Here is a 10,698-nt window from a genome sequence, read left to right as displayed (position 1 = left end):
TAAATGATTGTTTAACTGTTGGAAGTTTTTTTATTTTACTAAACTAGTATGAACCTAAACCAATCAATATTATCATAGGTAGATTAGAATTATTACTCATACAGGCAATAATCATGCTGTGATCTTTACCTTTAACCTGCTGAATTTTTATATATATAACATTTGAATGGCCCATAATCAGTTTGGGGATGTAAAGATAAAAATTCTATTGGTTTGCCATCAGACTGTACAGTGACAAAGGTTTATAACTTGGTTTCAGCAAGTTGAGACTCCCTTTGTCAGTTTGTTCCCAATAATAATAATAAATTCGTACAATTATAATGATTTCTGAATGACATTTGTTGATAGGGGTGTAATTTACAAATTATATAATCTTATGTAATCTATAATAAACATTGGTTTACTGACTTTGATATTTTTTTACTCTTGACCATTATCATGATTATTTAGTTTGAGACATTGATTCTTATATTTCCACTCTCATTCCAATTTTTTTGTTGAGATTATAGTATTAATGGTAAAGGGTTGGTACAGAAACATGTAATACAAGTTAGATAACTTCCTATTGGTACAGGGTTTAGAATGACCATATTTTCCCCCAGCAAAAAATACATATGCTTGTACAACATGTGGTAAAATGAAAGTGTTATGATAAAGATCTTTGGAAGAGATGAGAATAGGGGTGTCACGGTTAGAAAAAATGCTATCTGCTACGTAATAACCGTGTTAAAAATGTTAAACGTTAACTGACCATACTAATAAAATCCTTAGATTTTTCAACACAATTCATTACTGTCATAACTTGTCATAAAAAAACTAAGGTAATTTTTAGAATCAATCTAAAACTTTTCCGCTCCTTAGTCAAATACTAACCTTGTTTACCAATTACTGTATTTTTTAACCAGGTTTATCTAAAAACCTACCGTACCTGTTTAAACAGAAATAAACGTGACATCCCTATTATATTGGCTATATCTATTATATTGGCTATATGAAAAGGTGACAGAAGCATCATACAATGATAAGGTTGATAATAGAAATATCATAAAAAATTGTTGAATTAACAGATTCTAGTGAGTTTGGGTTTTCATGTGAGTGCTTATATATTGACACAACTGTTTTGTTGTTGAAATATACATGTATAATGTTATTACATCAGACTGTTTTTACTGTGCTTCTTCAGATTATTAATGAGGTAATCAGTTTTGTTTCTTGTATACAGTGTAAATGTTTGTAACTGCTAAATGTTACAGAAAAATATTTTCTAAAAAGCAACATCTATTTTAATTACTATGTTAGAAATATGTTCACAGAAATTGGAAATGTTTTGCTTTTGAATGAATAAATATAATTATCTACTATTGAAAATCTGCATGACTATAAATGAAGTCTGGAGGATACTTTCTTAATGTTAATATTACATGTATAGTTAACATGATGTAATTATTTAGATATGTCTTTTTTCTTTTATTTTGTGTTTTTGCTACATTTGTCTTTTTTCAAATAATGTCCAGGATATAGATATAGTCTGACTATTGGAGAGCAAAGAAAAGGTCCATGTTCATAGCATTATAGCATAAGTGACTAAAATTTATGAAGTTTTGAAGGTGGGGGGATTTTGTAAAAAAATATTCATCTTTCACTTCTTTCTTATTGAGCTGAGTGGAGCAGTCTGTATAAAAACAGATTATTACTCCTACATAGTCCATAGATATTGTTAAGAACATTGCACTAAACTTCTAGGGACAATATGCTTTACCAGGGTGGTCCATGGTCATAAATTACTTTTATTATCATACTAACTACATTTCATCTTTCATTTCAGGTAATGATGTTATATCAACATATCAATACTATATAACTGAACCTACTTTGTCAAAATACATTTTCTAGACGTTGTTTTTTTTTAAGAATGCTACATTTGGCAAAGCAATAATGGAAACCTAGATAAATAGTAAGTATTTTAGTAATTGAACCAAAATGTTTCATTTCCTCTTAATTGTTATGTGTATGTTCATTTAGACCCTAAATTTATCAAAAATGATTTTTTTTTTTCATCCAGGAACTGGAATTCATTTAAAATTTTCAAAAGCTGAGAACATATCAAAATGTATAAACATTTTGATATGCAACTTTATGCTGATGGAAATTATTACTTTAGATGGAAATTTTTGAATTATACATCATAATAAGCTTTTAGAGATCAGTAACAAATTAAAGTTTTTTTATTCCTTATTTATACCATAACTTTCTGTTATTTTCATTAATTAAATATAAGTACTCGACCAACTTTACATGTAATTTTAAAGCTACATGCTTCCAGATGAGCTAAAATGTCAAAAAAGTCGGTCTTGAGAAAAATATACTCAAATTTCAACTAAAGTATAAATATTTACAATTGAAGAAATGATATACATAAAATGTGCAATGAATTATTGATTTTGCAGTATTCATCACCATATTTCTATTGCATTTCTAATACAGTAAGGGCTATTTTCTATATTATGACATTTTTGATAATTTTCATAGATTTTATGTGCGGTTTTCAATATGTAAATTACCGTCTTTGTTCGTGTGACAATATTTTACTTTTTTAGTACATTTTAAAAATGTTTGTGAAAACTAACATGAATCTGGAGGCATGCTGATTTAAATCTATATGCAAATATGTAACTGTCTAACCATTGGTATCACCCTGGAATGCATTTGGAGTAGATGTTTTAATACTTCTATCAATGGCAGGATATGCTATAACATGGACCACACATCTGATGGATATGATTATGCCTTCATTCAAAGTGTACATGGTTATTTCTTTCAAATGGTTCTGTTAATCTAGTATTTTTTTCATATTGCTTAACAGTTGTTCCAAAAATTTATGTTGTTTTTTTTTATTTTACATCCTGGCTACTTCACAGGTGGCAGTATCAGTGTTTGGACACCCACCCCTATCTGCCCCTGGACCCCTACTACAACCATGAAAAAAAAAAATTCAACACTCTAAGGCTTACTATAAGGTACCAAATACAAAACCAAAGATGAAATTATATATAAAAAAAAATTTTCCACTATCAAAATTGTAGTTATAGAAAGGTGAAAAGCCTACTATATGTTCATTTGCCAAACAATGTGGAACACGGGAAATCGTCATTTTGATAGTGGAAATTTTTTTTTTTATATGATTTTATCGGTGGTTTTGTATTTGGTACCTTATAGTAAGCCTTAGAGTGTTAATTATTTTATTTTTTCATGGTTGTAGTAGGGGTCCAGGGGCAGATAGGGGTGGGTGTCCAAACACTGATACTGCCACCTGTGGGCTACTTAACACTTTATTATGTGTACATATTAAGTTTAATAATTGAAAAAAAAAAATTATGAAAAAGTTGCATCAATTGAGAAATGTGGCAACATGAACATGCTTATACTTCAATATATATTAGTGATGATATCTGTATCATCGCTAATTATAATACTGCACATTTGTATTGGACAATATGGATGTTTAAGTAATATGTATATACACTGCTTCTGTCAATGTATGAAGTCTTAAAAGTTTGTTATATTGCCGTACATACAATCATGGTTATTTGCACTGTAATGATTTTCCAACGGTTTGGGTTATATATAGAACAACCACTTATAGAGCCAAATATTTGCGAAAAATATTCATAACTTATAATGTATCTGTACAGTAACGGAAGTTAAATCCAAAGTTGTTTTAATTCTTTTATGGCAAACAGATAAAAATTCAAATCAGAGAAGACATTTAGGTGATTGATTATATATTTAAATTGTTAGTGATGTGCGTGTATCATTTATATATGCATATAAAATTGATTTTTTTTGTTGTTGTTTTTGTTAATGTTGCAAAAAAATTGCCATATATTTGAGATAAGTTCTATGAGGTGCACAGTATATTTAATGATTGTTTAACTTATGCTATTGAGACAGTTATGAAATACTAGAAAGTTCAAGAAAGCATCATTCCATTCTTTAGTAGTTGTAATAATCTTTCAGTGTCTGATTAATTTTGCAGGTGAAAAAAGTGTAATAATCTTCCACTTTATAATTCATTTCGCAGTAGAAGAAAGATGTAATAATCCTTTAGTTTATGATTAATTTCGCATTTTAAGAAAGGTGAAATAATCTTTTAGTTTAGAATTCATTTTGCAGTTGAAGAAAGGGTGTAATAATCCTTTAGTTTATGATTAATTTCGCAGTTTAAGAAAGGTGTAATAATCTTTTAGTTTATGATTAATTTCGTAGTTGAAGAAAGTTGAATAATCTTTTAGTTTATATTTAATTTTGCAGTTGAAGAAAGGGTGTAACAATCCTTTAGTTTATGATTAATTTCGCAGTTGAAGAAAGGTGTAATAATCTTTTAGTTTATAATTAATTTCGCTGTTGAAGAAAGGTGTAATAATGTTTTAGTTTATTATTCATTTTGCAGTAGAAGAAAGATATAATAATCTGTCAGATTATGATTAATTTCACAGTAAAAGAAAGGTGTAATAGTCTTCCACTTAATAATTCATTTGGCAGTTGGAGAAAGGTGTAATAATCTTTTAGTGAATGATTCATTTCGTAGTTGAAGAAAGGTGTAATAATCTTTCAGTTTATAATTCATTTTGCAGTTGAAGAAAGGTGTAATAATCTTTCAGTTTATAATTCATTTCGCAGTAGAAGAAAGATGTAATAATCTTTCAGTTTATGATTAATTTCGCAGTTGAAGAAAAGTGTAATAATCTTTTAGTTTATTATTCATTTTGCTGTTGAAGAAAAGTGTAATAATCTTTTAGTTTATTATTCATTTTGCAGTTGAAGAAAAGTCTAATAATCTTTTAGTTTATTATTCATTTGCAGTTGAAGAAAGGTGTAATAATCTTTTAGTTTATTATTCATTTTGCAGTAGAGGAAAGGTGTAATAATCTTTTAGTTTATAGTTCAGAAAGGTTTGATAATCTTTTAGTCTGTGATTCATTTTGCAATTGATTTCTTTTGAGAAAAAAAATTGTTTTTAGACCTGCAAAATGAACATATAAGATCTCTTTTGCTTACAATTGTGTTATCTGGCATACATTTCAACCTAGAACAGATAAAGCACTCATATACGAGGGGTTATCCAAAAATTTGTGGACTTTTTTTTGTTGCAAAAAATTTATTTGAGATATTAATTTAAAAATCCTTACAATGCTTAGAAGAATTAATAACAAATAAACACAGAAAAATTCATATTAGTAGCTTCTTATATTGCAACAATATATAATTTTACATAAACACATGTCAACCACAGCGGTGCACTCTAAAAAGTCATTTCCCGTTGTAAACAATATCAGCGTTTTGCGTTTGTGGCGATATAAACAAAAATAAACGGAAATGATTTATTATATTTAAGAATTACTTACATGACATCATAGAAGAAACATGTGATGTTTAGCAGGTTTTCTACGTTAAATTTTTAGTTTTTTTGCAAGAAATATAATATGACTTACTGCGCTTTTCTACCGGGTGGCGTGTATGTGCTTATTTAAAAGCAATATAAAATCATTATTTATTGACACAGTTAACTGTTCCTTTCAAAATGTATTGATAATATTCTACAATGTATTCTAATAAAATTTCATTACAATACACGTTGGCGTTCAAGAGATATTTAAAAAGTCCACAAATTTGGATAACCCCTCGTATGACCCAGTTAAGACTTCTGTTACATTAAAAACTGTGTGTGTATTTTGGAGTTAAAGCAGTTTTCAAGTATGTCACATTTGTTAAGCAATTTGTTAAGTTAAGTCGCCTAATTTATCCCACTTTGTAAAAAGTGTTCAGTTATGATGATCATTTATTTTGAGTCAGAAACAGCATAGATTTCTGGAACAACTGTTGATTGGTTTATTGACTTAAGTCTGATTATCAATCTTGCAGTATGACTTAAATGTCATTATAATATCAGTTTCAGCTGAAATATTAACTTTCTTTATAGAACAGAACAAAACAGATAATTAATAATTTATAATTAAGTGATATTTCTTTGCATTATCATTAGTTTGTTTTGTTTTTCTTAACAATTATAACATCAACATGTGAGCTGGGCAAAATAGCTAAAGCTCTCAGAGCCATTATTCATATTGCCTTTAATTTCCACCCTACTGTGTATTAAAATTAGTATAGAAATATTGTGTAGAAATATTGAACATTTAAGTGCTTTCTTGATACTGATACAGAAATAGATTTATATCATAATTAATTTTTTTATTCTTACATGTCTTAGTTTTGTCTTCCTTTACTCGTCCAGTATTTAGTTAGTCTAGCGTCACTGTCTCTTCTGACAGATCTTGTTTTAATTTATTGGCCTTTTAAATTCAGAAAATAAAAAATATATTCTTTAAAATTATTTGAATATATACCTTTTTCATATTCAAAATTCTACTCTGTTTGGAATAAGATATTCAAAATGACATAACATGAGGTAGGTATTGTTGTTCTGCTGTAAATATTCATTCTTGTGTTACCTTATTGTAACAAACATCATCAGCATTATATATGATATCATTACATTTTAATTTATATGTAGGACCTATTTTATTAGAATCAAGGTAGTGCAAACAAACCACAATATAGAGGTAAGATACCGGGTACAGTTATGTCTGTAAACAGATTTCACATTACATTGTATGTTTTAATGCAACACATTTTACATTACATATTTCTTTATATTAAGCAAGTGTAATGTAACATAAATGTGATGTCAATTTAGCTTGCACATTTTATAAAAAAAAACAAAAAAACATACAACTTGTATAACAAGTGTGTGTAATACGCCCCAAAAAAATGTTTCATTATTTTCAATAATATGTGCACTTATTTGATAAAAAGAACATCACACTTGTCATTTAAATTAAATTTTATTAAAATTTTCAAGAAATGTTATAATGCTCACCCAAGGCTTGCTTGAAATTGTTTAATAAAATTTCATATTATATATACTGCATGTGTAGAAATATAGATGTAGAATGTAAATATAGAAAAGTTTTCGCGATCTTTGCGGTGATACTCTGTATGCAAATTCATTTTTAGCATGAATATTTCTATCAATAATTTCTTAAAAATTCATATTTCCGCGCTTCTATACAACAATGTAATCACTGTTTTAATGCTTTATGAAAATGTGTTTTGTTTTCCAAATTTTTCATCAGTTAAAATTGTTTATTATGTTTGTTTTGTTTGTTTTAAAAAACCCAAAATATCATCTGTTTACTGTAGATGTCAAGACATTTATAACGCAAACTGAAAAATCATGCATGTTAACGTGCATTCTTTTGTTTGCCATATTGTTTCAGCCAGACAATATCTTTGTACTGAACAATAGCGTATTGTTTGACACCAGGTTTTGGAAATAACTGTGAACTTCCATGATGATTACAGTTATTTTCCTTATTTTTTTAACCTGAGCGGTCTACGCGAATTTATGATTTTCGGCAGTCAAATCCGCAAATTCTAAATAGCGCAAATATTTGTATAGACCCCCAAAGTGGACCTTTCCGGAAAAATTTGCCTCTGCGAATTCAAATACACATACAGTAACCTATTTTGAGGGCCGACCGCTAATGTTGTAAGAACTTGGGCCCAACCTGTTTGCTTTTGCTGTTTAGAATACATATGAAATTTGTATCTGTATTGTATATACATGTATATAGCAATAAAATATGATTAAATCTATATTGAGGTCTTATCATGAACAAAAATGTTGTTATTTTTGTGACACTGTTTCATAGGTTAATATTGATACTTAAAAATATAATTCACTTTACGGCAGAAATGTCATATATAACTTCATGGATTTTTGTTAATTTCAAGCTGTAATTGATACATGTAATAAATACTTCCATATAATCAGATATGGTGTAAATCAGTGAAATGCAATAATTTGCTGTAAGGTCTTGGGGCTCTAAATGCATGATCGTGCTTCTGCAGATGAGATGAGTTTCTGACCCTCTTGTTACATTAAGCCCCCGAGTCATTCATCAAAAACCATCAACAATGGCACATGCTCACGTGATTTTATCTATTAAACACATGTTTGCTTTCAGGTTTTATGAGTACCTGCATGCACAAATTTCATGCAACAATTATCCAAAGAAATAATTTTCAGCAAATTTACACAGAACATTGTTTATTTGTAGAAATCAACCATTTTTGAAGAGACCTTTGCAAGGTTATTTATAGAGTTGCTTTCCTTTGTAGAAACTTTATTGGTAAAAGATTTTTCATTTCTATTTGTAGTTAAACATGTATATTTCTTTAATGTTGTATTCTGGATAAGACTTTCCATTTTCTTTCGCTTAATAAATATTCAGTATACATGTTGTTTAAAATGTGTTGTTGTTTTTTTATTCGTCAAAAATGTGTATTTCAGTAAAGGACCAGGGCAGGTGTGTTGTTGGATTACAGCCCTTTATTATTTTGAAATGGACAGTTTGCGAATCCAGAGCCATACCTTAGTATAGTAAAGTCCTCTACTAAGAACCTCCATTTGCTCTTCACAATTCAGACAGCTGGTGGTTATGCAATAAATGTTTCAAAATATATTTTTAAAAGTAATAACTGTAATGTCTTAAGATCTTGAAAAAGTGATTATTAAATTTTCATTACATCTTTTATTTGCATGTTACAAGTTACACATACAATTAAAAACAAGAATGCCCACAGCACAGATTCTTATTGGTAACATTTTTTCAAAAAAAGTTGGTCCATTCACTCAGTTATGTCAAAAAAATTGTAAACAGTTAAATAACAGAGTCATGACATTTTGTTATCGTGAAAAATTTAAGTTTGTCATTGCTATGTGATGAATTTCAATTAAATCGCATACCTCTTTTATCAGACTACAGACACACTGCGATCACTAGCTGTGTATTATTTTTCTCTGTATTGAACTGGGCATCACATAGGCACTTATGTATGCAACCAGGACTAATAAATAAACAACATGATAATAGTTTGACAACAATACTTTTTATTAAGGTACTAATAACCTTGTGGCCGTAACTGGCTGCAGACGGGCAAAAACCCATAAATTTTTTCCAGTCCCAGGGGAGACTACTGACTGCCTTATTACACTGGCAAGTCAGTGACCCAGGTTTACCACCTGGTGTCAGTCCCGAAAGTTAAACACCCTTAAGTGGACAGGTGTTAGTGGGCTGCCCAGATTACATCTGACTCCTGAGCAAACTAGGGTCCCGGACGTAGCCCTGCCCTGGGCCTCCCCTCCATACATAGAGGTGGAGGGGGGTGCCAACGTTACCCTGGAGTGCACCCCACCAAAAGACTAATACAATGAACCTGCATGCTTTCAAGCAAGTCGGGCCAGGAGAAAGAGCCAGGCAGTACCCGTAACCCCCTTTTTCGTCTCCCCGAACCGCTCCCCCGACTAAAATTGTGCCCTCTGCACCTGTGCAAAACATAAACTTATATCAAGTGAAATATAGGACACTTGTTAAGTTCTTAAAGTGTTATTAAACAATCTGAGATAAATGTCACTGCTTTTTCTATGATGAGGTAACCGTTAAACACACCTTGGTTCTATGTAACACGTCTTTAGAATAAGTAATATTGCACAGTTCTGTTCACCATTTTTAGAAGAATGTTTGATTTATACTTTGACTTTAAACACACGCTAAATAAAATACCCAGTTCGATTTGACTTGAAGAAATTCCGTCCCATTGTTTATAATGCCCGCTGCTATTGAATAGAATGACTATCAGCAGGTAATGTCTTCCATTAAATAGTGTTAAACAAGATCCTGTGTTAACAGTTCTGATGTCCACTGCTATTTAATAAAATGACTATCAGCAGGTCTTCCTTTATGTACCAAGATTAAATAGTATTAAACAAGATCCTTTGTGGTCCATATGAAATCTTGATGGGGATGACCTGAGAAAATTGACTTCCTCTGAGGGTTGGCAACTGTAATACTCTTTAAACAAGCAATTATCATAGTATTGCAAGCAATCCATAAGTCCCCTACCGGTTAGAACCCCAGCAACTTTCTGATGGGCCATTGGCCAGTCAATTTTACCAGTGAATGAATGACATGAATGAACTTAAATCTTTTGAGTTCTAAGTTTGTCTATATCACAGTAATGTGTTAAGTTTCCCTGCCTAGTAAGGAAATTATGTTTATACAACCTTGTCGTATTATTACGATGTGGGATTTTAAAGTAAATCCTATAATGAATGAAGAAGTTGGAGTGAAAAATACCAATTTCTCGAAAAAAATCTAAGTTCAAGGGGGACATAATTCTGGAAATAGTCTTGCTAGAGTATTTAACCTTCTCAAAAATGTTGAGTGATAATAAGAAACATATATATGAAGTTTGAAGTAGATACATTAGGAAATAAAGAAGTTATTTAAAAAAGACAACATTTTTTTCATAAAAATTCTAAGTTCAAGGGAGGTAATACTGATAATTTTTGTGCTAGAGTTGTAAACCTTGTCGCATATGATGTGGTTGATGACCAGAAACTTATATTTAAAGTTTGAAGTAAACACCTTAAGAAATAAAGAACTTATAGTGAAAAAGCTGAAAAATTTAAATCAGAAATCTTGAAATTCAGGCTATTTGTTGCCATAGCAACCAGAATTTTCAACATGGGAGGAAAAAAAAAGACGTGCATAATCTCCATACTGCCATCTATCC

The 10,698-nt window shown here is 30.0% G+C and overlaps 1 long non-coding RNA gene across 1 annotated transcript; it reads left to right on the top strand.

Annotated features, from left to right (window-relative positions):
- Window positions 1–3,269: 3,269 nt before the first annotated feature.
- On the top strand, window positions 3,270–6,212 carry LOC132747472 (uncharacterized). Its single transcript, XR_009628134.1, has 2 exons — window positions 3,270–4,036; window positions 4,727–6,212. It is a non-coding gene; the product is annotated as an uncharacterized LOC132747472 (long non-coding RNA).
- Window positions 6,213–10,698: the final 4,486 nt, after the last annotated feature.

The sequence above is a fragment of the Ruditapes philippinarum genome, unplaced genomic scaffold (assembly GCF_026571515.1).
Source record: "Ruditapes philippinarum isolate M1 unplaced genomic scaffold, ASM2657151v2 ctg3701_1_1_1_1, whole genome shotgun sequence".
In the NCBI taxonomy this organism is placed as follows: domain Eukaryota; kingdom Metazoa; phylum Mollusca; class Bivalvia; order Venerida; family Veneridae; genus Ruditapes; species Ruditapes philippinarum.
Note: the sequence above shows the minus strand (reverse complement) of the source record. Positions and strands in the feature narration are given on the sequence as shown.